At 38.5% G+C, this 24864-nt stretch overlaps 1 long non-coding RNA gene across 2 annotated transcripts in view; it reads left to right on the forward strand.

The window, feature by feature from the left end:
• The window catches only part of LOC139182201 (uncharacterized), a 629939-nt gene extending 605075 nt beyond the window's left edge, over positions 1-24864 (forward strand). For both annotated transcript variants that reach the window (XR_011565811.1, XR_011565812.1), the window contains exon 7: positions 23554-24864. This is a non-coding gene — a long non-coding RNA (uncharacterized lncRNA). The remainder of the gene's footprint in view (positions 1-23553) is intronic.

Consider the following 24864-nt stretch of genomic DNA (forward strand, 5'->3'; position numbering starts at 1 on the left):
AAGAGATGAACAGAGGAAATGTTTTGGAACACCTTATGACCCAAAAATGAGGTCTAACATAGACTTAATAGGCATTCTGGAAAGAAAGAACAGAGAAAATAAAGACAAGGAAGTTATTTTAAAATAATTCAGGGATTAAAAAAAAAAAAAGACTAAAGAATATAAAGTGGAAATTCTTTATATTTCCACTGTGGACTGGCTTCAAATTGGGAAAGGAGTATGACAATGTTGTATATTTTCACTCTGCTTATTTAACTTACATGCAGAGAACATCAAGCAAAATGCTGGGATGGATGAATCACAAGTTGGAATCAAGATTGCTGGGAGAAATAGCAACAATCTCTGACACTCAGACACCACTCTATTGGGAGAAAGTGAAGAGGAACTAAAGAGCCACTTGAAGACAGTGAAAAAGCTGGCTTAAAACTCAACATTATAAAACCAAGATCATGGCATCCTGTCCCATCACTCCCATGGCAAATATAAGAGGAAAAAGTGGAAGCAGTGACAGATTTTCTTTTCTTGGGCTCCAAAATCACTGTGGATGGTGACTGCAGCCATTGGCAGGGCTGTGTTCTCTCAGGTCAAACAGGGGGAGAACACAGCTGTGCCCATCAACAGAAAATTGGATTAAAGATTTACTGAGCATGGCCCCACCCATAAGAATAACACCCAGTTTACTCTTGAATAGGCTCTCACATCAGGAAGCTTCCATAAGCTTCTTATCCTTCTCTATCAGAGGGCAGACAGAATGAAAACCACAATCACAGAAAACTAACCAAACTGATCATATGGACCACAGCCTTGTCTAACTCAATGAAACTATGAGCCATGCCATGTAAGCTGCCCAAGATGGATGGGTCATGATGGAGAGTTATGACAAAACATGGTTTACTGGAGAAGGAAATGGCAAACCACTTCAGTATTCTTGCCTTGAGAACCCCATGAACAGATTGAAAAGGCAAAAGATAGAACACTGAAAGATGAACTCCCCAGGTTGATAGGTGCCCAATATGCTACTGGACATCACTGGAGAAAAAACTCCAGAAAGAATGAAGAGATGGAGTCAAAGCAAAAACAACACCTAGCTTTGGATGTGACTGGTGATGAAATTAAAGTCTGATGGTGTAAAGAACAATATTACATAGGAAACTGGGATGTTAGGTCTATAAATCAAGGCAAATTGCAAGTGGTCAAACAGGAGATGGCAAGAGTGAACACTGACATTTTAGGAATCAGTGACTAAAATGGACTTCAGTTCAGTTTAGTCACTAAGTTGTGTCCGACTCTTTGTGACCCCATGAATCGCAGCACTCTAGGCCTTCCTGTCCATCACCAACTCCTGGAGTTGACCCAAACTCATGTCCATTGAGTCAGTGATGCCCTCCAACCATCTCATCCTCTGTCGTCCCCTTCTTCACCCACCCTCAATCTTTCCCAGCATCAGGGTCTTTTCAAATGAGTCAGCTCTTCGCATCAGGTGGCCAAAGTATTGGAGTTTCAGCTTCAAAATCAGTCCTACCAGTGAACACCCAGGACTGATCTCCTTCAGAATGGACTGGTTGGATCTCCTTGCAGTCCAAGGGACTCTCAAAAGTCTTCTCCAACACCACAGTTCAAAAGCGTCAATTCTTCAGTGCTCAGCTCTCTTCACAGTCCAACTCTCACATCCAAACATGACCACTGGAAAAACCATAGCCTTGACTAGATGGACCTTTGTTGACAAAGTAATGTCTCTGCTTTTTAATATGCTATCTAGGTTGGTCATAACTTTCCTTCCAAGGAGCAAGTGTCTTTTAATTTCATGGCTGCAGTCACCATCTGCAGTGATTTTGGAGCCCAGAAAAATAAAGTCAGCCACTGTTTCCATTGTTTCCCCATCTGTTTGCCATGAAGTGATGGGACCGGATGCCATGTAAGGTCTGTTTAGGTCTTACTGTTTAGGTAGGACAGCTACATGTAAAAGAACACCATACAAAAAAATAAACTCAAAATGGATTAAAGACCTAAAGCTAACATCATAAACTATAAAACTCTTAGAAGAAAACATAGGCAGAACACTAGATGAAATAAATCAAAGCGAGAGCCTTTATGGCCTACCTCCTAAAGTAACGGAAATAAAAACAAAAGTAAACAAGTGGGACCTGATTAAACTTAAAAGATTTTGCAGAGCAAAAGCAACTATAAGCAAGGTGAAAAGACAAACCTAAGAATGGGAGAAAATAGTAGCAAATGAAATGACTGACAAAGGATTAATTTCCAAAATATACAAGCAGCTCATACAACTCAATACCAGAAAAACAAACAACCCAATCAAAAAAGTGGGAAAAAGACCTAAACAGACATTTCTCCAAAGAAGACATACAGATGGCTAACAAGCACATGAAAAGATGCTCAACATCGCTCATTATTAGAGAAATGCAAGTCAAAACTACAATGAGATATCACCTCACACCAGTCAGAATGGCCATCATCAAAAAGTCTACAAACAATAAATGTTGGAGAGGGTGTGGAGAAAAGGAAACGCTCTTGCGCTGTTGGTGGGAATGTAAATTGATGCAGCCACTATGGAAGATGATATGTAGATCCCTTAAAAACCTAGGAATAAAACCACCATGTGACCCAGCAATCCCACTCTTAGGCATATACCCTGAGGAAACCAAAATTTCAAAGGACACATGTATCCCAATGTTCAATGCAGCACTATTTACAATAGCTAGAACATGGAAGCAACCTAGATGTCCATCGACAGATGAATGGATAAAGAAGCTGTGGTACAAATCCACAACAGAATAGTACTCAGCTATAAAAAGGAACACATTTGCGTCAGTTCTAAACAGGTAGATGAACCTAGAACCTATTATACAGAATGAAGTAAGTCAGAAAGAGTAAGATAAATAGCATACTCTAATGCATATATATGGAATCTAGAAAAATGGTACTGAAAAATTTATTTACAGGGCAACAGTGGAGACACAGATATAGAGAATAGACTTATCGACACGGGGAGAGGGGAGGAGAGGTTGAGATGTATGGAAAGAGTAACATGGAAACTTACATTACCATATGTAAAATAGATAGCCAACAGGAATTTGCTGTATGACTCAGGAAACTCAAACAGGGGCTCTGTATCAACCTGGAGGAGTAGGATGCAGAGGGAGATGGGAGGGAGTTTCAAAAGGAAAGGGATATATGTGTTCCTAAGGCTGATTCATGTTGGGCTTTGACAGAATACAACAAAATTCTGTAATGCAATTATCCTTTAATAAAAAATAAATTAAAAAAAAAATTGCTAGGAGAAATATCAATAACCTCAGATATGCAGATGACACCACCCTTATGGCAGAGAGTGAAGAAGAACTAAAGAGCCTCTTGATGAAAGTGAAAGAGGAGAGTGAAAAAGCTGGCTTAAAACTCAACATTCAGAAAATTAAGATCATGGTATCCAGTCCCATCACTTCGTGGCAAATAGATGGGGAAACAATGGAAGCAATGACAGACTTTATTTTCTTGGGCTCCAAAATCACTGCAGATGGTGACTGAGCCATGAAATTAAAAGACACTTGCTCCCTGGCAGAAAAGCTATGACCAACCTAGACAATATATTAAAAAACAGAGACATTACTTTGCCAACAAAGGTCTGACTAGTCAAAGCTATGGTTTTTCCAGTAGTCATGTATGGATGTGAGAGTTGGACTGTGAAGAAGGCTGAGCACCGAAGAATTGATGCTTTTGAACTGTGGTGTCGGAGAAGACTCTTGAGAGTCCCTTGGACTGCAACTAGTCCATCGTAAAGGAAATCAGTACTGAATATTCATTGGAAGGACTGATGCTGAAGCTGAAACTCCAATACTTTGGCCACTTAACACAAAGAGCTGACTCATTTGAAAAGACCCTGATGCTGGGAAAGATTGAAGGTAGGAGGAGAAGGAGATGACAGAGGATGAGATGATTGGATGGTGTCACTGACTCAGTGGACATGAGTCTGAGCAAGCTCTGGGAGATGGTGATGACGAGGAAAGCCTGGGATGCTGCAGTCCATGGGGTTGCAGGGAGTTGGACATGACTGAGAGACTGAACTGAAACTGAACTTGCATCTTGGAAGGATAGTTATGACAAACCTAGGCAGTGTATTAAAAAGCAGAGATATCATTTTGCCAAAAAGGTTTGTATAGTAAATGCTATGGTTTTTCCAGTAGTCATGCATGGATGTGAGAGAAGGATGAGCACTGAAGTCTTGATGATTTCTAAGTGTGGTGCTGGAGAAGACTTGTGGGAATCTCTTAGAGCGCAAACACATCAAACCAGTCAATCTTAATGAAAATCAATCCTGAATATTCACTGGAAGGACTGATGCTGAAGCTGAAGCTCCAATACTTTGGCCACCTGATGCGAAGAGCTGACTCATTGGAAAGGACCCTGATGGTGGGAAAGATTGAGGGCAAAAGGAGAAGGGGGTCGCAGTGGATGAGATAGTTAGATATCATCACTGACTTAACGGACATGAAATTGAGCAAACCCCAAGAGATAGTAAAGGACGGAGGAGCCTGGTATGCTATAATTCATGGTGTCACAAAAAGCTGAACATGACTTAGTCACTGAACAACAGCTGTATGTATATTTATGTGTGTAAAAGACCTAAAATCTTCATTTACTGCTTTAATAGGTCAATAGATGACGTTTTACTTTGATAAATCACAATATAGCTGGGTAGCAGTAGACATAGTTAAAAACATTAAAAAAAAGTTGTTGCCCTTGGCAATATATAAACTGGGTAGTAAACAGAAAGGATAATCTTTAAAAAAAAAAGTATATATTAAAAAAAAAAAGTATATATTGCTGTTAGTAATGGTGAAATTCTTCAACTGTATACTCACATTTCTTTAATTTTTTAAGCTTGTAGATCCTTGCCATCATTGCTACTTGACCGTCCCTGAATCTATCAGTTTCCTCTTTAGCTTTACAATGCCTCCTTTCTCTTTCTCCCAGTTGTCCCTTCAGTAACGTGGAACTGGGCTAAAATCACTATTATGCACATTCAGAGTTCTTAGAAAGATAAGAATTTATTCCCCCTGCGGTGCTTCTTTTTCAGTTCTGAGCACAGCAAAGACATGTTACATAACTCGGAGTTTCAACAAACACCTGGAAATCAGGCTGTGTGTATTGCTCAGATGAGACCAGACATGAAGAGATTGGTAGTGACAAGTGTTGTCACTTCTCTCTCTGACAGCAGGCAAGTGGCACACTGTATATACAAGGTCTGATACCATGCTCTCAAGATGAGAAAAAAAGGAAAAGGTAAGTGAAAAATAACATTTCAGAGAGAGCTAGCTGGGGAAATAATGGCAAATTACACGTGATTTAGCTTTGCTCTTGGCTTTTATAAAGACTCGAGAACTATGAACTGAGCGGTTGAGCCCTAATTAAGTCTCCTCTTGATGTCTGCACTGCACACCCAGTTCTCAGGCTGCGTTTTAAAAAGGCATCATATCATCCTCTAATTCATCTGCTTTTTTTCCTGCCTTGCTTTATTTTTTTTAATTTCCCCTTTGTTTTCCTTGAGTAAAATGAGGTTAAAGTGAGTCATTAAGAACTTTAAAAAGATTACACAATGAAAAAATAGCTCAGATGAATTTTAATTAGAGTCTAATTTAATGGGATTTGAACCCACCACACTGGAAGTCTGTAGCTGTAACTTCAGTCATTAAATTGCAAGGCCTTTGCTTAAACTCAGTGGGAGTTTAGAGAGATTATTTTGGCTGCTTGAAGACACCATGTTTTTTCCATTAATGCCAGGGAAATATATTGAGCGACTAAAATATTACTAATAAAAATAAATGTGAAAGTTGTAAATTTCAAACAATGTAAGACCCATAGTTCATACCTGAATTTCCAAATGTGTATGTGACATTTCATTAAGCTTAAAGCTGAAGACACACTGTATTATGTCTGACCTCTTTGAAAAAAGGAACCTAAATATTTCTGCACTTTGTCATCCCTTGGAATCTAACAATAATAAGGCAGAAAATATGATAGGATCTGAGTCTAGAGAAGGCTGTTACGGAAACTCCCTGGTCCTGAGCTCAGACATGAGGCATCGCCATGACCTTTTAGCATCCCCAGTCCTCCCACTGCCTTCCAATGGGTTGTTTTCATTCATAAAATGGAAACAGTGAAATATATCAATTTGGATGGGAGATTATGAGGTAGATCAATTAAAATCCACACCTCAAACCTTTCCAGAAAAGGTAATGCATGGTAAGGGTGAGGCAGAATTCCCAGAGTGATTTGAACTCTTTATCTCAGAAGTTAAGTGCTTCCGCCTTGAACCACTAGGCTGTATGGCCTCGAGAAATACCCCTGTTGGTTTCAGTCACTAAGTCAGCCACTGGAGGGAGCCAAGATGACTCCCAGAGTGTAGTTGAATATGCTGAACTGGTAGGGAAAGATAATTTTAAAATGGCACGTAAGGATGACAGAATTTGAACAAAATCCCTTTTATTTATTTATGCCAAAATCTGTGTGAATGTAAAATGCCATCTCAATCATGCTTTATTTATGGTGTGGTTTTTTCTTTGGGGAAAAAAAGAAAAGAAGCAGAATGTTGGCTTGACTTTCTCTTCTGACTGATTCTCATTCCCACTCGCAAGTGAGCCATGTGGAGAGCTCGGACACCAGAGCAAGCCCCAGCACAGGCCGAGCCAGGTGTGGGCACGCTCCCTGATTCAACTTGCCTGGTCTGATTTGGGCAGGTTAGAAAAGGCATTGCTTGTCATTTCGTGCAGCTAAAAATCATGCCTATGCTTCTCCTTGAATAGGGAGATGTGCAATATGTAAAATTCCTAAAGACAATTTTATTTATAGCTGTTGCAAACAATGTTTATACAAAGTTTATTAAATATGTCACCCACATTGATTTATCCCAACCAATCTCTTCAATCACTAATATTTATGTGATCGGTTCAGTTGCAACAATTATTTTATATGCTGTAGAGTATGTTATAACTAGGGATTCACCCTGGCAATTATATGAAAGATAAAATGCTTCCTGAAGACCTTGGGGCAGGCCAGGAAGTATATTATTGGACACAAGGTGGTTTTAACTGAATGCCACAGCACTTAATTTAGAGCAAGAAATGTAGAGCATCTTACGCTTTAAGAATGAAAGCTAGTTTTGTGTTCTTTCTGGATTTTTCTTATTTCAAGGATGGTAGTAAAATCCTCTGCACAATTCCTTTCTCACATCCAAACCTTGGGCCTGGAAACACTTTCATCTCTTTGAAACACTTGTCATCTCTCTGAAATTCTGTCAGTTTTTGCTTCTCAGCAGCATTTGTCTTTATTTAGTGCCCAAAGTGGGCAGGAGAGTCTACTTGGCATTTACAAACACCTATGAAGGAAACTAGACACATGTTCATTGCCTGAAAGGAATTGGCATCTGATATGAGGGACTGAAGCATGGTTAACAAGAAACCAGAATTTTCTAAAGAGTCCAAGGTAACTTGAAATTATGAGATGATAAGCTCAACAAAACATAAAAAGTTATTAAAAACTCAAGTGAATGCAAATTCTTCTGTTTGCTAAGAAAGACTCAAAAGTCCTTTGTTTGGCAAAACTGATTTGAAAGACCCATTTCAGTTAGGAGAGTAGGGCCTCGGGGCATGGCATGAAAATAGACAATAAAACAAAGAGGAGTCTAAACTGTTTTGCAAAAGAAGTTAGCAGTCTTTCAGGGCTGAAGTTCACTGTAGAAAGGAGAGAGGGCACAAGTTTGAGATCTAGGATGCAAGAGGAGGGTGAACAAGAGAAGATGATCACTGAAAATTGTTTTCTCCCAAGGATGGGAAATGACCTTGAGTACAGACATGTGTCATATTCAAGTTGGACAATTATGCTTTGTTGTTGTGAATGCCTCTGCTTGCTCCCAAATCAACGTTTTGGGAAGTGGGGAGTCCAAACCGAAGTAAACTATTTCATAAAAGCACATAGTGATAATTGATAAACTGAGATAATTTGGTCTTTGGTCAAAGCAAAAATACAAAACCAAAGGTAACTAGAAGTGTTTTCTCAGCACTCACCGTAACTTCCAAAATCTCTGGGGAGACTGGGAGGAATCCTTGCTGAGAGATGAGGACTCCTTTTAAAGTAATTTAATCTCAGGGGACAGAGTGAATCCTGAACTAAGGGTCATGTAACATTGCCACAGGCAACGAATGGGTTCTTCCAGTTCTGCAGTAGCGACTGGCTTCTACCCTTTTCTTCCTCCTACTACATATTTTTCAAAAATACTTATTTCTCTACCAGGAGAGATTTTTTTCCACTAACCAAATTGTCCTCTTTAGTTGCGATTAGATTTGATTTTCAGGCTGTTTCATTTCATAGCCTTTTCTAGCAATTAGTATAGACAATGAAGAACTTTGGGGCCTTAAAGATTTGGAAATACTTGTGTGAAACCAATCACACTCAAGTAGAATCTATTGAACTTGTAGAAACTTTGTGGTCAACTCTTTTAGGAAGGCAATTATCCATGAGTTACATGAATAAATCAATTGACTGTTCATTGAACAATCCTGGCACCAGGCTGCAAACTGGACAAAAGATGAAGAAATCTTCATCTGCAGCAAGTATGCATCTTCATGAGGAAGGAAGTGAAATACCAATCATTTAGGAGAACCATCAGAACAGTATGGAGTGACTCTCATCCAATTTATTATTTAATGCAAAGAGGAAAGGTTTTACTTCAACTTGGTAGTAGAAATTTGGGCTTTGCCTCATAGGTTCATAAAACAGGGTTATCTGTTAGGAAAAGTTTGCAGAACCTAAGACATTAGAGACTCTCATTGTGGCTGCTAACGGATATGTTGTAACCTTAGCGTTAAGTTGGTATCCAGAAAAAAACTATGTAACCAACTTAAGGGGTTCATAGTTTTACACGGTATGATGTTATACTATTCTTTTACACTCTTCCTCTGGGAATCTTAGTTTACAACTCTTGACAAAGAATGCTCATTCAGTAAAGTCCTACAGGGATAAATATAGTATAACATTGCTGACAGTAAGATTCCCCAAATTTCTGTGTCCTATGAGACTGTGATGCAGAGTATCTGAGGCCTACTTGATATACTCCCTCCGAGTCCCAAGTTCCATTGAACTGCCAACCCGCATTGCTATCTGATTGCCACAATTCCTTGATATATGAAATCATGGTGGAATTTCCTTGGAATGATATATCTTAAGCCGGGATAGCATTCAATGACTTCCAGATGCCTTCACAATGATGGTCCACTGCGTAAGGAATTACCACAGATTATCTCCCCTTTGATTTGTCACAGTTTTGTATGGAGTTTATTATCAGAAGAAATATTAACCTAACCTTCAACAGCAGCCTATTTCTGAAATCTTCAGACAATATTGCAAAAAAAAAAAAGGAACTGAAAAAGGAGACTGTTATTCTTTTTACTGACATGAGAATGGTCAGTTATTTCTACTAAGCTCCCAGAAAAAAAATGAAGGAAAATCCCATAGTCCTGAAGTGCTTTCTATCCTAAGGATGGAACAAATATCCAGTGGTCTAGAGAGTGTTCATCTAGAGAGTGAACACAGTGGCCAAGGTAACAGAAGTGGGCAGGTACTGTCAACAGTGCACTGAGCGGGGAAGAGCAGGGCTCTTTCCGTCTGCCACCTACCTTGGCCTCTAAGCTGCTGCCATGCATGTGATCTTGGATTCTGCACCACAGACCTATACAAAACTAATTGTTCATGTGATTTTCTTTCTGAGCCACTGCAGATGTCCTTTTCTGTAACAATTTAATTAACACTTTAAAATAATGATGCATTAATTAATGCCAAATTACAATGAAAATCCTGGAGAATTACACTTTATATCAACATTAATGCAAAATGAGTTCCTCCTGGATAATTTTTCTTACAATGAATACAAAAAGAGATAATACTAATTAGGCCATCAATTTAAATTTACCATAATTTCAATCCATGTCATTTATCTACTTCCCAGCACAAAACAATTCTGGTCTACCACACGTTTGTACTGTAGTAGGGATGTCTGTGTAGCAATCAGGCCAGGGTCAACTTTAAGGTATTGTAAAATGGGCCTGAATTTTGTATCTCAGTTATTGAAAACAGTGTGTGTGTGTTTAAGAAAGAGAAAGAAATCCAAAGCTTTAGTAATAAAATGTCTTGATTTTCAATAAAGTTACATACTCAGTGTTATGATATGCAGGGCATAAGTCATCAGGCTGTCTATCAAGTCACATATAATTCAGTTTATTTTTCAGTCTCAGGGTTATGACCCAGGAGTTAGAACTGTAGTATCTCAGGGCCATTAGTTCCTGAGCAGACCTATATCACCTCTTCCCATGTTCAAAAGTGTACCATCAGCACCTGTTACATTTCATTTTCATTGCTTCTAATAAGCAGATGTTCCTTTCAGCACAAGGAAGAGAGCAGGTTCCAAAGGTTAACTTCACAACACTTGTGAAGAAGGAAATCATGGCAGTGGCTCTTCCATTTCATCTATTTTCTTTCTTCAGTGACCCTTCACACTTGTCTTTCGTGTTGAGATTCACTTCATGTCTAGAGCATTGAGGGTCTGTAGACCATTGTGCTTCTAAGTTAAAACACCTTGACTAAATATTTTCTTAAAATCTTAAATGTTTTATTCTTATATAAGTCTTTCAACAGTAAGAGAGCTCACTGGGTCACATTCCTTCAGCTGTGTGCATGCTAAGTTGCTTCAGTTGTATCCCACTCTTTGCAACCCTAGGGACTGTAGCCTGCCAGGCTCCTCTATCCATGGGATTCTCCAGGCAAGAATACTAGACTGGGTTACCATGCCCTCCTCCAGGGGATCTTCCTGATCCAGGGATCGAACCTGTGTCTCCTGCATTTGCAGGTAGATTCTTTACCACTAGTGCCACCTGAGAAGCCCATTCTTTCAGGGCTTAATCTTAAATTATACTCTCTTTTTGACAAGGAAGTCTAAGATGATAGAAATTCCCACCTCTCATGTTTGGGAATCCTGACATACACTTTGCTAAAGTGCTTCAAAAACATATTTAATAAAATGACCAACTGTAATGCAGAAGTAGATATGGAAATATGCCAGAAAAATAAAGAAACTTTCAACAGTAAGAATCTCTACCTTCAGAGAGGATAACATCAGAATGTGGTGTCGTTCTTATACCTCTGGGGCACTTTCCTGGATGTTTGCTAACTCCTTTTAGCAATTTATCACCACGCCCCTCTTGAAGATCACTTTTCCCTTGTATTAAATGACAAAAACTTTGCTCTTTATAGTTTGATTTTCCCATGTTCTAAATCAGCAGTGGAAATTTCTGCTTGCCCAGGTGTTCTCAAGGAAAGTAGGCAATGGGCCTAAATGAAGTCTGGCAGAAAGAAATTAATTTTAAAAAATCAATAAGCTCTGCCTTTGTTTTTATTCAGCTTTAGGGGAATACATATCAGTGACATTTACCTTGGACTGTGTCTCCATGCCTGAAATAACAAGAGCATGTCAGAGCGGATCAGGGGCATAGGTGATCCATTCCACCTCCTCTGCCTGGTTGACTGCCAGGTGGTAGATGATGAAGACAGCTGAAAACTCGATCTTGTAGGACTACTTGGTATCATACAGTCATCTTTCAACCATATGTATCTACCGGAGGCATCAAAATGATGCAATTCAACATGTGTTCCTTGTTTGCATCTGTAGAGTTTTTCATGAGGATGGTAAAAATCTCTAAGCTAGTTCATCATATATGCCATTAATTATATGCTTGAAACTTCTTAAAGTAATTCTAGAAATTAAACAGCATATCCACATAGCTTAGCTCAGTATCTCAATACTTGTTTGTTTGCCTCTTACGATGCTTATATTCTCTTCCTACTCCATTCCCCTATCAGGAAATACTAGTAGAAGACTATGCAAATTTAGGAACATTCTGAAATGGAACTGTTTTACAAAGATACGAATTATGTCATGTTGCTGGCAGATGAATGTTTTCAAATCTGTTCTTTTAATAGTATCTTAGCAAGGTTATTATACAAAGAAACTATTTAGACTATTTCTCAGTTGACATAATTTAATCCTTCTAGTTTAAGGTTTATTTTGAATGGTGAAGGCAATGTGTCTCAAATGCTGGATTGCATTGAGTTAGAAATAGTAACTTTACAAAAAAAAAAAAAAAGTGAACTTTCTTATTAAATGATCTTCCTGATTTTGTTTACCCACACTTATCCAAGCACAGAACAAGCAGGAACCATAAGACCCTAGTGGCTAGGTCTCAACTTAACCTCATGAGTAGAAACCTGTTAGCCCCAGATCTTCTTCCCCTCTTGGATTTTTGCATTGCTACTTTGCCCTTAAACTCTGGAATTAGATGGGAATTCAAATTTCAGCTCTACCCTAGGAAGCTACCTACCCTCACTAAGCTTTGGTTTTCTCATCTACAAAGTGGAAATAATAGAACAAGTGGTTTTGAAGATGTATGGAACCAAAGTGCTTATACAGTGTTATGTACTTTTAGTTCAGTTTCTGTTGGTTGAAAATTCATTCGTTGTTTCTGCAAACATTGACTGATCACCTTTCAGTGAAAGTCACAAGCCTCTGGCAATAATAAGATGATTAAGATAAATTCTTTATCCAAAAGAACTTCACAGTCTAGGTGCTCATTTAGGTACAAGTTCAGTTCAGTTCAGTTTAGTCTCTCAGTCGTGTCTGACTCTGCGACACCATGAACCGCAGCACACTAGGCCTCCCTGTCCATCACCAACTTCCGGAGTCCACCCAAACCCATGTCCATTGTGTCGGTGATGCCATCCAACCATCTCATCCTCTGTCGTCCCCTCCTCCTCCTGCCTTCAATCCTTCCCAGCATTAGGGTCTTTTCCAATGAGTCAGCTCTTCACATCAGGTGGCCAAAGTTTGGACTTTGAGGTTCAACATCAGTCATTCCAATGAACACCCAGAGCTAATCTCCTATAGGATGGACTGGTTGGATCTCCTTGCAGTCCAAGGGACTCTCAAGAGTCTTCAACACCACAGTTCAAAAGCATCAATTCTTTGGAGCTCAGCTTTCTTTATAGTCCAACTCTCACATCCATACATGACCACAGGAAAAACCATAGCCTTGACTAGACGGACCTTTGTTGGCAAAGTAATGTCTCTGCTTTTGAATATGCTATCTAGGTTGGTCATAACTTTCCTTCCAAGGAGTAAGCGTCTTTTAATTTCATGGCTGCAATCACCATCTGCAGTGATTTTGGAGCCCAGAAAAATAAAGTCAGCCACTGTGTCCACTGTTTCCCCATCTATTTCCCATGAAGTGATGGGACTGGATGCCATGATCTTAGTTTTCAAAATGTTGAGATCTAAACCAACTTTTTCACTCTTCTCTTTCAATTTCATCAAGAGGCTCTTTAGTTCTTCTTCACTTTCTGCCATAAGGGTGGTGTCATCTGCATATCTGAGGTTATTGCTATTTCTCCTGGCAATCTTGACTCCAGCTTGTGCTTCCTCCAGCCCCAGCATTTCTCATGATGTACTCTGCATATAAGTTAAATAAGCAGTGTGACAATACACAGCCTTTACGGACTCCTTTTCCTATTTGGAACCAGTATGCTGTTCCATGTCCAGTTCTAACTATTGCTTCCTGACCTGCATACAGATTTCTCATGAGGCAGGTCAGGTGGTCTGGTATGCCCATCTCCTTTAGAATTTTCCACAGTTTATTGTGATCCACACAGTCAAAGGCTTTGGCATAGTCAATAAAGCAGAAATTGATGTTTTTTCTGGAACTCTCTTGCTTTTTTGATGATCCAACGGATGTTGGCAATTTGATCTCTGGTTCCTCTGCCTTTTCTAAAACCAGCTTGAACATCTGGAAGTTCACAGTTCATGTATTGCTGAAGCCTGGCTTGCAGAATTTTGAGAATTACTTACTAGCGTGTGAGATAAGTGCAATTGTGAGGTAGTTTGAGCATTCTTTGGCATTGCCTTTCTTTGGCATTGCCTTTCTTTGGCATTGGAATGAAAACTGACCTTTTCCAGTCCTGTGGCCACTGCTGAGTTTTCCAAATTTGCTGGCATATTGAGTGCAGCACTTTCACAGCATCATCTTTTAGGATTTGAAATAACTCAACTGGAATTCCATCACCTCCACTAGCTTTGTTCATAGTGATGCTTCCTAAGGCCCACCTGACTTCACATTCCAGGATGTCCGGCTCTAGGTGAGTGTGAGTGATCACACCTTCATGATTATCTGGGTCATGAGATCTTTTTTGTACAGTTCTTCTGTGTATTCTTGCCACCTCTTCTTAATATCTTCTGCTTCTATTAGTTCCATACAATTTCTGTCCTTTATTGAGCCCATTTTTGCATGAAATGTTCCCTTGGTATCTCTAATTTTCTGGAAGAGGTCTCTAGTCTTTCTCATTCTATTGTTTTCCTCTATTTTTTTTTTTTTTTTTGCATTGATCGCTGAGGAAGGCTTTCTTATCTCTCCTTGCTATTTTTTGGAACTCTGCATTCAAATGGATATATCTTTTCTTTTCTCCTTTGCTTTTCATTTCTCTTCTTTTCACAGCTATTTGTAAGGCCTCCTCAGACAGCCATTTGCTTTTTTTTAGGTACAAGAGTAAATAATTAAAATACACTATGTTATAATGGAGGCATGAACAAAATACTATACGGTAACAGAAAAATGGAGAGATTAACTTTGGGGAGTAGGAGGAGGGATCCACATAATAGGCGATATTTGAGTTACAGTGCAATGAAGAATAAACTCAGCACCATTCTAAGAAACCAAGATGCATGTAGAAAAGAGGAGGGTTTATCATGTGTCAAGTTGTAGATATGGACATATATGGATCATAACAGCTTGTTTATGAGGATAGAGATTAAATGAGTTTGGATGTAAATGATCCAAAACATGTATTTTCCTTCTTATAACTCTGGAGAATTTGGTAAACATAACCAAAGTCTTAAATTTTTAGGTACACTATTCCATAGCATTTCTGTTTGCAGGAATTTATTTTAAGAGAATTGCCATGAAATAAGAATAAAGTTGTGATATGAGTTTCTGGTTCTCACCAAGATAGCAAATTAGAAGGGCTGTTGGATCCCTGCCTCTAATCAATCCTAGAAACATTAAGAAAAAATTAGAGACTCTAGGACAAATAATATCAGAAAACTGTGAAAAACCAATAAGACCACAGTGGATGGTTGACTTTTGAATGTGTGGTAGTACTGGATGCTCTTGAGACAGTAAATGGAGACACAAGATATAACTGGTTATGGCAATAAATATGTGAACCTGGCTAGAAAGGTTTAATTTTTGTTCTCACCTTTCCTTCCATTATCTTGGGATCATTAATGCCTGCTATTTTTCTAGAGACCTACACTCTCAGTATTTGGGTCTGAGGGATAGGATCAAAGTAGCATAGCAAAAATCCCTGAAGGTATGAATAATTGGGGTGAACAGGTTCCTGCCCATCAGTTGTCCTCAGGTGCCCACTGGTTTGCCCTGGCCCTCTGAACCCAGAGTTGGGGGTCACTATGCAGAGTTTGCCTCCTGACACTGTTGCTTGGCAACAAAACTTTCCCAGAGGAGTTACCTGGTGGGCTTGCAACAAAAGGGAGTGGTCAACAATGATTGTATACTGACTCACGTCTCTGCTCTGGGCTCATCCTTATTTTTCCTTATGCTTGCTTATCTGTCTTTGGTCCTTGGGCTCTTCCACTGCACATTTTACCAGACAGAGAGCAATAGGCACTCACAAGAGAACATGGACTCATGGACTGAGATAGCAAGCATACTATGGCAGTTAACTTTCTTACAGAACACACATCAGACTGGGCAACATACATCTTCTAAGAGTAAACTTTTAGAAGAGATGGATGAATATTCTAAAATAAGTATGATTAAAATACATTTTGGGAAACAGAACGAGGAATAAGTTAAAAGATCAGAATGAGAAACTCTGGGCTTCGCTTGTAGCTCAGTTGGTAAAGAGTCTGACTGCTATGCAGGAAACCTGGGTTCGATCCCTGGGTCAGGAAGATTCCCTGGAGAAAGAAATGGCAACTCACTCCAGTATTCTTGCCTGGAGAATCCCATGGACAAAGGAGCCTGGCAGGCTACAGTCTATGAGGTCTCAAGAGTCTGACACAACTGAGCGACTAAGCACACAACACACAGCACACACCCAGTCAGCAGGAGGTAGGATGAGGGAGTAAAAGACAGAAAAGCTAAGAGTCACAGCAGCTAGAACTAGAAGTGACATTATGTAAATACCAGAAAGCCCAGGGGAGAAAAATGGAATGAAATAGTTAAAGAAAAAAGAAAAATGTAACAGGATTTTTGAAAATTTCAAGACCTTAGAATGACAAGGGCTGGTAGAGCACCAAACAAGAAAAAGAAGGAAAGCCTCCCACAGGGACTAGCAAAGAGAAGTGGTGGACTTTACTATCTTCCAGAAAGAAAGAGCAGCTCATCTACAAGGAAAGAAGAATAAGATTGGCATCAGATTTCTCCACAGCAACAGTGGATGGAAGAAAAATTAGTGTGCTTAAGAACTGAAAGTAAATATTTGATTACAAAAATGTTTATGAAAGTAAATATTTAATTACAAAAATATTTACTGTGACATTTCTTATAATAGCGAAATACTGAAAGTGCCTTGAATGTCCATACAATGGTATACCATGCATCCACTTAAAATTATGTTACAGAAAAATGCTCTAAACTTAAGAAGATAGTCACAATGAATAGATTTCTCTATAAGAGATTCTGCACATGCATAGGATGATTCCAATTTTGTGTATGTGGAAAGAATGAAAGAATATATGCAGGAAGTTTAGTTTTTATCTCTGACAGTTAGCTGGAACTACACATACTACTTCCTTTTTGCTTTTTTAACATCTACATTTTCTCATATGAGATTTTGCTACTTTAAGGAAAAAAATGTGACTTAACTATTGATTTATCTCTGAGAGAACTCCAAGACTAAATACTAATTGGGAGTGATTTTAGATGCTCAGAAGCTGTTACAACGGTTCTGGGAGATGTGACAGGATTGAATTAAGACAGTGGCAAAGGGGATGGATCTAGGGGGCTCTATTGGACTGACATGCAGGAAAAATGAATAGGAATTTGTTAGCAGTTGGATAGGGGACATGTCAAGGATGACTCTGAAGTTTCTAGCTCCTCTCATATTTTACTTATCAACTCCTAAATTTAGGTTTGAAAGAACTATTATATATGCCCTTCTAAAGAAATGTTGTGATACAAAAGGCAGATATTTATACTATGTTTCCAGCAGCTCCTTCTATGAAAGCACTTTTGAAGCTGATTTGTATGTACACCTACATTGTGAGCCACAGATATTTTATTTTCAAGAAAAACATGCTCTACAAACTCTTTCCCAACCTGTGTCATTAAGCAAAAGCAATTGCTTTATTCACCACCAACCTCTGCCTGAGATCTTTTGAATGCAGCTTCAAAGGTACATTCCATGAATATATCTTTTTCCCATGTGTGTTGAAACCTGCTGGCAAAATATGTGTTATTTCATACCTCTGTGAAAAAAATGGGCCAGGTACATGAAGGGGCAATTTACAACAGAACCGAAACAAATGGCTACTATAAGAAAACATGTTAAATTATCTTAGTAATAAACTTTAAACCTAGTTTCAAATGGCAAAATAATCTCTTAAAAAGATAATGCACAATGCTGGCAGGTTGTTGGTGAGATGAACATTTTCTTACATGATTAGCATACTTTCTGGAAAAATTCATCACTATTTGAGAACATTAAAACTAATCTTTCCTTCCAGCCCAGCAATCACATTTTTAGAAATTTATATTAAGGAAATAATTAGAAATATAGTTAAGGATTAATTAATTGATGTTTAAGACAGGATAATAGCCAAATAAGTTGTATAGTTACTAAAAGAACATTTTCCCCAAAAGTTTAATGATATGAAAGAATATTCATGCTACCTAAGTGACAAACTCTGTATGCCATAGAATTTTGATTTTAAATAGTTTATTCTTGCATTCTAAAAAAAGGGAAAGAAAGAAGCTGAAATATCAGCATTAATTATCTCTAAATAGTGGGATTATTGATAATTTTGCCATCAATATTGGTTTTTTAAGCTTCTAAAGTGAAGCATAAAGATTTTAAAATGGAGATAATTATTAAAAGTAATTTATTTCTGACACACTTTCAGTGATGTTGGGCACTCATCATTACCCTATCTTTTTTTTTTCTTTTTGTATATGTATTTAAATAGATAACTGGCACAGATATAAAAATCAGTTCAGTAATTTAGGAAAATTACCACATGGCCATAGACATGTGTTTATTTAACTAGGATGTTGTCTGGGAAATGCTCCTCATTTAGTAAAAATTTACTGAGGGGCATAAATCCACAATCTGTCAAAGGTGGAAAGAATAGAAATAATACAGTCCAAACATTTTACAAGTGGGCTTTGTGAAAATTTATTTTTATTATGAGGCTCTGAGAAGACATTGAAGGCTTTCAAATGCAGAAATGAGATAATTAGATAATTTTGGTAATAATGTGGATGGTGGATTGGCAGGGTAATAGTTGAGGAATAGGACATCCAGAGAGAAGTCTATTTTAATAATCCAGAAAGGAAGCAATGAAACCATATGTTGGGAAAGTGGTAGTAGGTCTGAAGAGCTGATGAGCTAGGTTAGGTAACTATAGACGGCGATACCATTGCCTGAGATAAATTATCAAATGTGCTCAGTCACTCAGTTGTGTCTGACTCTTTGTGACCCGGTGGACTGTAGCCCGCCAGACTCCTCTGTCCACAGGACTCTACAGGCAAGAATACTGGAGTGGGTTGCCATTTCCTCCTCCAAGGATTCTTCCCAACCCAGCAGGCAAACCCATGTCTCCTGAGTCTCTTGCATTGGCAGGCAGATTCTTTACCACTGAACCACCTGGAAGACCTCATATTTGTCCACAATCTTGCCATACTGTGGGCTTTTAATAAATATCAACTCATTGACTAATTAGGCTACATTTACATCTTCTTTAGAGGAACTTGAGTTTGTATTAATAAGTATTTACTTTTATCTTCATATATTTTGAGAAATATAAGAGGAGACCTATGACTTAGGTAAATAGGACAGAGGCACTAAACTTTAAATATACATTAATACTATGTAGCTAGGTTATGCCATATCTTCCAGGCCATTTTTGCCCAGCCCATCATTTTCATAGCAACAATGACAAAAGTAACACCTAGAGAAATAGGACTATTTTTAAGTTTTCCACTTTATGTCAATTAGAAACTAATTTGAAATGTTTTAGTGTAAAGGTGGAAGGTATTTCTGGTCCAGTCACCAGCTTTAATTAGTTGTTTTAAAACCAATATATTTTCTTCCTTTCTTTGGGCACCATATGTTCTTCTCCACTGAGATATGGATTTATGCCCTCACTGAGACACAGTAAACAGGCATTTTCAGAGGGGGTGCTTTCTTGCAGGCATGTTCTGTTGACATCACCATGAATATAAGAATGATCTTAGGAAAAAGGAAATTAAATGATAGGAAGTGCATTCTTACATTTTACTGAAGTTGTTGTGAAGTCAACTAACAGCATTAGAACAATCTCAAAATTATTAGACTCCAGCCATCCGGCCTGTGATTCAAGTGGTCAAGTCCTTTTCTGAATATCCCACAAAGGGGCTGTTTGCTTTGTAAATCTATTGTAAAAGCTTTTGATCGAGGTGAAATTTGTGTCCTTGTAGCCTGTATTAGTTGATCTTAGTACAAGAAGCCAAGTTCCCACTTTGTATACCACTCTTAAGATCCTTCGTGTTGTTTTCTTCTTCATTCCCTTCACATGCTGTCAGTATCTTTTGTTCTGTTCATTATCCTGATTGCTCTGTTATGAATGTGCACTAGTTTTGTACATATTTTTAAAATAAATTTACTTTTTAAAGTATGGAAATAAAAGCCCTCTTAATTTCTAAATTTGGTGAACTACTATTTAAAATACATTTTAAAGGAAGATTTCTATATTGTTCTTCCTGCTTCCAGATATTTCTGTTCAATTTCAGGTTCCAACCAACCACTGGAGTAATCTGTCTAAACTGCACTTCCCATCAGTGTGTGTTAAGGCTGTCAGATAAGCAACAGCAAACCGAATTATCAGTTCTAGGGCATCATTATGGCTATTTCCTGTGTGCCTGTAAAGATAAATTGGAAGGAGCTGGACAAGATAGTGAGAGTCTTTACTGAGAAGTGGATCTGCTACTTGTGAAAGGAGAGGAGGAACAGAAGGAGAGTGAGTAGACAAAGTCTTAGGTTGCATGGTGCAAAAAAGTAAATGAAATGTACAGAAGACATTGTGTGTGTGTGTGTGTGTGTGTGTGTGTGTTAGTCACTCAGTCGTGTCTGACTCTTGTGACCCAATGGACTGTAGCCTGCCAGGCTTCTCTGTCCATAGAATTCTCCAGGCAAGAGTACTGGAGTGGGTTGCCTCCCCTGATAGCTCAGATGGTCAAGAATCTGCCTGCAATGCAGGAGACCTGGGTTTGATCCCTGGGTTGGGAAAATCCCCTGGAGAAGGGGAAGGCTACCCACTCCAGTATTCTGGCCTGGTGAATTCCATGGACTGTATAGTCCTTAAGGTTACAAAGAGTCAGACATGACTGAGCCACTTTCACTTTGCCATTTCCTTCTCCAGAGAATCTTCCTGACTCAGAAATAGAACCTGGGTCTCTTGCACTGCAGGCAGATTCTTTACTGACTGAACTACTACAGAAGCCCTATTTGCAATGTAATAAAGTCATGCTAATTTGAACTAAGAATTATTCAAAAAATATATTATTATTCAGAATCTGGGAAACAAAATTCACTATAGAGACATCCAATAGAGAGAATTTTTTTTTTCCGTCATGGTTTATTATTGGAGAAGGAAATGGCAACCCACTCCAGTGTTCTTGCCTGGAGAATCCCAGGGACGGGGGAGCCTGGTGGGCTGCCGTCTATGGGGTCGCACAGAGTCAGACACGAATGAAGAGACTTAGCAGCAGCATTGACTATAGTTCTATGTGGTATACAATAGGACTTTGTTGTTTATCCATTCTATATGTAATAGTCTGCATCTGCTAGTCCTAAACTCCCAATCCATTCCTCCCACACTGCACCACCCCCTTGGCAGCCGTAAGTCTATTCTCTATGTCTGAGTCTGTTTCATAGATAAGTTCGTTTGTGTCATATGTCAGATTCCACATATAAGTGACATCATACGGTATTTATCTTTCTCCTTCTCACTTACTTTGCTTAGTATGATAATCTCTAGGTCCATCCATGTAGCTGCAAGTGGCATTATTTCATTCTATTTATTGATTAATAATATTCCATTGGATATATGTACAACACCTTTATCCATTCATCTGTCATTGGTCATATAGGCTGTTTGTAAATAGTGATGCTATGAATATAGGGATGCATGGATCTTTTCAAATTATAGGTTTTTCTGGATATATGTCCAGGAGTTAGATTACTGTACTGTATAGCAACTCTATTTTTAGTCTTTTGAAGAACCTCCATACTATTCTCCATAGTGGTTTTACCAAATTGCATTCCCACCAACAGTGTGGGAGAGTTCTCTTTTCTCCACACCTTCTCCAGCCTTTGTTATTTGTAGATTTTTAATGATGGTCACTCCCAAGAAAGAGAATTTTATATAAAGACATGTTGATGAATACTGGAAAGGTTAAGATAGCAAAAAAGACAAGGAAAAAGAGTTGGAGGAACAAAGCTAACACCAAGGAAAAGTGACCACCTATGCCCACTCTTCTTTGATCTAGAATCAATCAACCTATTCCTGCTGCTACTACAGAACTGCCAGCAATTGCCAGCTACTGCCACAGTTTTGGAGCCAAAGGAGGAACCTCTGCTTGTTCTGCTTTCTTCTTATTTCTCATTAGTACCTTCTATTAGCAGAACTCATCAGAAAGAAAGCAGTCAAGGAGAACTGAGAAACATACCTTGCAGACTTCTAACTTTCGATATACAGAAAAGCACAGAAGAGAAAATAAGAGTTGAGAGCAAATAAGCAAATGTCTGGCCTAGTACGTATGCCAGACAGCAAAAACTAAAGAATATGGAAGTTATAGTGTAACATAGAAGTGAGAATTTAAACTACATAAAGAAGTCCTAGTTTCATTTTTTTCTTATAGTTTTTATTTTTTAACAATGAGAATTTTTTAGCATATGAATTCTTGTACATATATTTTAAAAGAACTAGTATCCTTTGCTCCTGGGGTAAAAAAGATGAAAATTACACATATACATTGGTTTATTCTTAATATTCTTATTGCCTTCACCAATAATATTGTTTAAATTGCTCTTCCATGTAAGCAGAAACATAAGTCACTATTTCCAAAAGAAGTTCTGGGGAATTGGGCAAAGTGGGAGGATGGAAGGAAATTAATCATGAATTGCAAAGCTTACAGATCTTGGAAGATCTATCAGAGAAACATCAGACTCATCTTCATGTCCTGAGTAAAATCATCTTTGTCTCACCTCTGATTTCGGCCGTGGTTAGAATAGACATTTTCTTGAGCCTTCCACCCATCTCATGCTGACAGTGTCTTGTTCAGACACTAGAGGACCTAGTAACTCTAGGTCTTTCATTTCTGGCTGGGCTTCTCTCATTTTACAAAAGAAGCTGGTAGGAACAATCAGCCTGTGAAACCAAGAGGTATCACGATGTTAATGTTTCCAAGTGCATCTCCTAATCAGTGGGAGACAGGTTGATATATAAATAATTCTCCTGGTCTAGCCTCTGTAATGCTACTGTGAGTTATTTTTTATGCTCCTTGGAAAGTTCTGCTTGGAATGGAACCCCATTTATATTTGATATTTTTATTTTGTGGATTTCAATAAACCATTTAGACTTTTTAGCTTCAACTCTTTTTTTCAATGATGGGTACTCTCTCATAATTCCGTGAATTTGGCTAACTTCAAAATTAGCAGTAAGTATTTATTTGTTTGTTTATTTTTAAACTGAAGTATAGTTGATTTACTTTAGGATCAACTTCAATCCCTGGGTTGGGAAGATCTCCCAGAGAAGAGAAGGGCTACCCAACCCAGTATTCCTGCCTGGAGAATTCCACAGACTGAGGAGCCTGGCGAGTGGTCACAGAGTCAGACACCACTGAGCGACTAATACTCTCACACTTTCATAGCTGATTTACAATGTAGTGTTAGTACAGCAGAGTGATTTAGTTGCATATATACCTATATGGAGCTATAGATATATCCTCTTTCGTATTCTTTTTCTTATGGAATGTTGTTCCCTCTGCTATAGAGTATAACCTTTTTCTTGTCTGTTTTATATAAAGTATCATGTATCTGTTAATCCCAAGCTCCTAATTTATCCTTTTGTTGCCCTTTCCCCTTTGGTAACCATACTTTTGTTTTCTATGTCTGTGAGTTTGCTTCTATTTTATAAATATGTTATTCGTATCATTTTTCTTTTAGATTTTACATATAAGCAAAGCCTTTGACTGTGTGGATCACAATAAACTGTGGAAAATTCTAAAAGAAATGGGAATACCAGACCACCTGACCTGCCTCTGGAGAAATCTGTATGTAGGTCAGGAAGCAACAGTTAGAACTGGATACAGAACAATAGACTGGTTCCAAATAGGAAAAGGAGTACATCAAGGCTGTATATTGTCACCCTGCTTATTTAACTTCTATGCAAAGTACATCATGAGAAGCACTGGACTGGAAGAAGCACAAGCTGGAATCAAGATTGCCAGGAGAAATATCAATAACCTCAGATATGCAGATGACACCACCCTTATGGCAGAAAGTGAAGAGGAACTAAAAAGCCTCTTTAATGAAAGTGAAAGTGGAGAGTGGAAAAGTTGGCTTAAAGCTCAACATTCAGAAAAAGAAGATCATGGCATCCGGTCCCATCACTTCATGGGAAATAGATGGGGAAACAGTGGAAACAGTGTCAGACTTTATTTTTTGGGGCTCCAAAATCACTGCAGATGGTGACTGTAGCCATGAAATTAAAAGACTCTTACTCCTTAGAAGGAAAGTTATGACCAACCTAGATAACATATTGAAAAGCAGAGACATTACTTTGCCAACAAAGGTCCGTCTAGTCAAGGCTATGGGTTTTCCTGTGGTCATGTATGGATGTGAGAGTTGGACTGTGAAGAAGGCTGAGCGCTGAAGAATTGATGCCTTTGAACTGTGGTGTTGGAGAAGACTCTTGAGAGTCCCTTGGACTGCAAGGAGATCCAACCAGTCCATTCTGAAGGAGATCAGCCCTGGGTGTTCTTTGGAAGGAATGATGCTAAAGCTGAAACTCCAGTACTTTGGCCACCTCATGCGAAGAGTTGACTCATTGGAAAAGACTCTGATGCTGGGAGGGATTGGGGGCAGAAGAAGGGGACGACAGAGGATGCGATGGCTGGATGGCATCGCTGACTCGATGGACGTGAGTCTGAGTGAACTCTGGGAGTTGGTGATGGACAGGAAGGCCTGGCATGCTGCGATTCATGGGGTTGCAAAGAGTAGGACATGACTGAGTGACTGAACTGAACTGAACTGAATATGTATGATATTTACCATTTGTAGCTAGAGATTATAATACTAAGTGAAATAAGTCAGAGAAAGACAAATATCATAAGATTTCTTTTACTCAGCATGATGTTTCTGATATTCACCCATATCATGTATTTTAACAGTTTGTTCCTTTTTTTTTTTGGTGAGTTATATTTCATTGTATAAATATGTCACAATTGATTTATGTTTCCATTTATGGACATCTGA

Source organism: Bos indicus, chromosome 3, assembly GCF_029378745.1.
Source record: "Bos indicus isolate NIAB-ARS_2022 breed Sahiwal x Tharparkar chromosome 3, NIAB-ARS_B.indTharparkar_mat_pri_1.0, whole genome shotgun sequence".
Lineage (NCBI taxonomy): Eukaryota > Metazoa > Chordata > Mammalia > Artiodactyla > Bovidae > Bos > Bos indicus.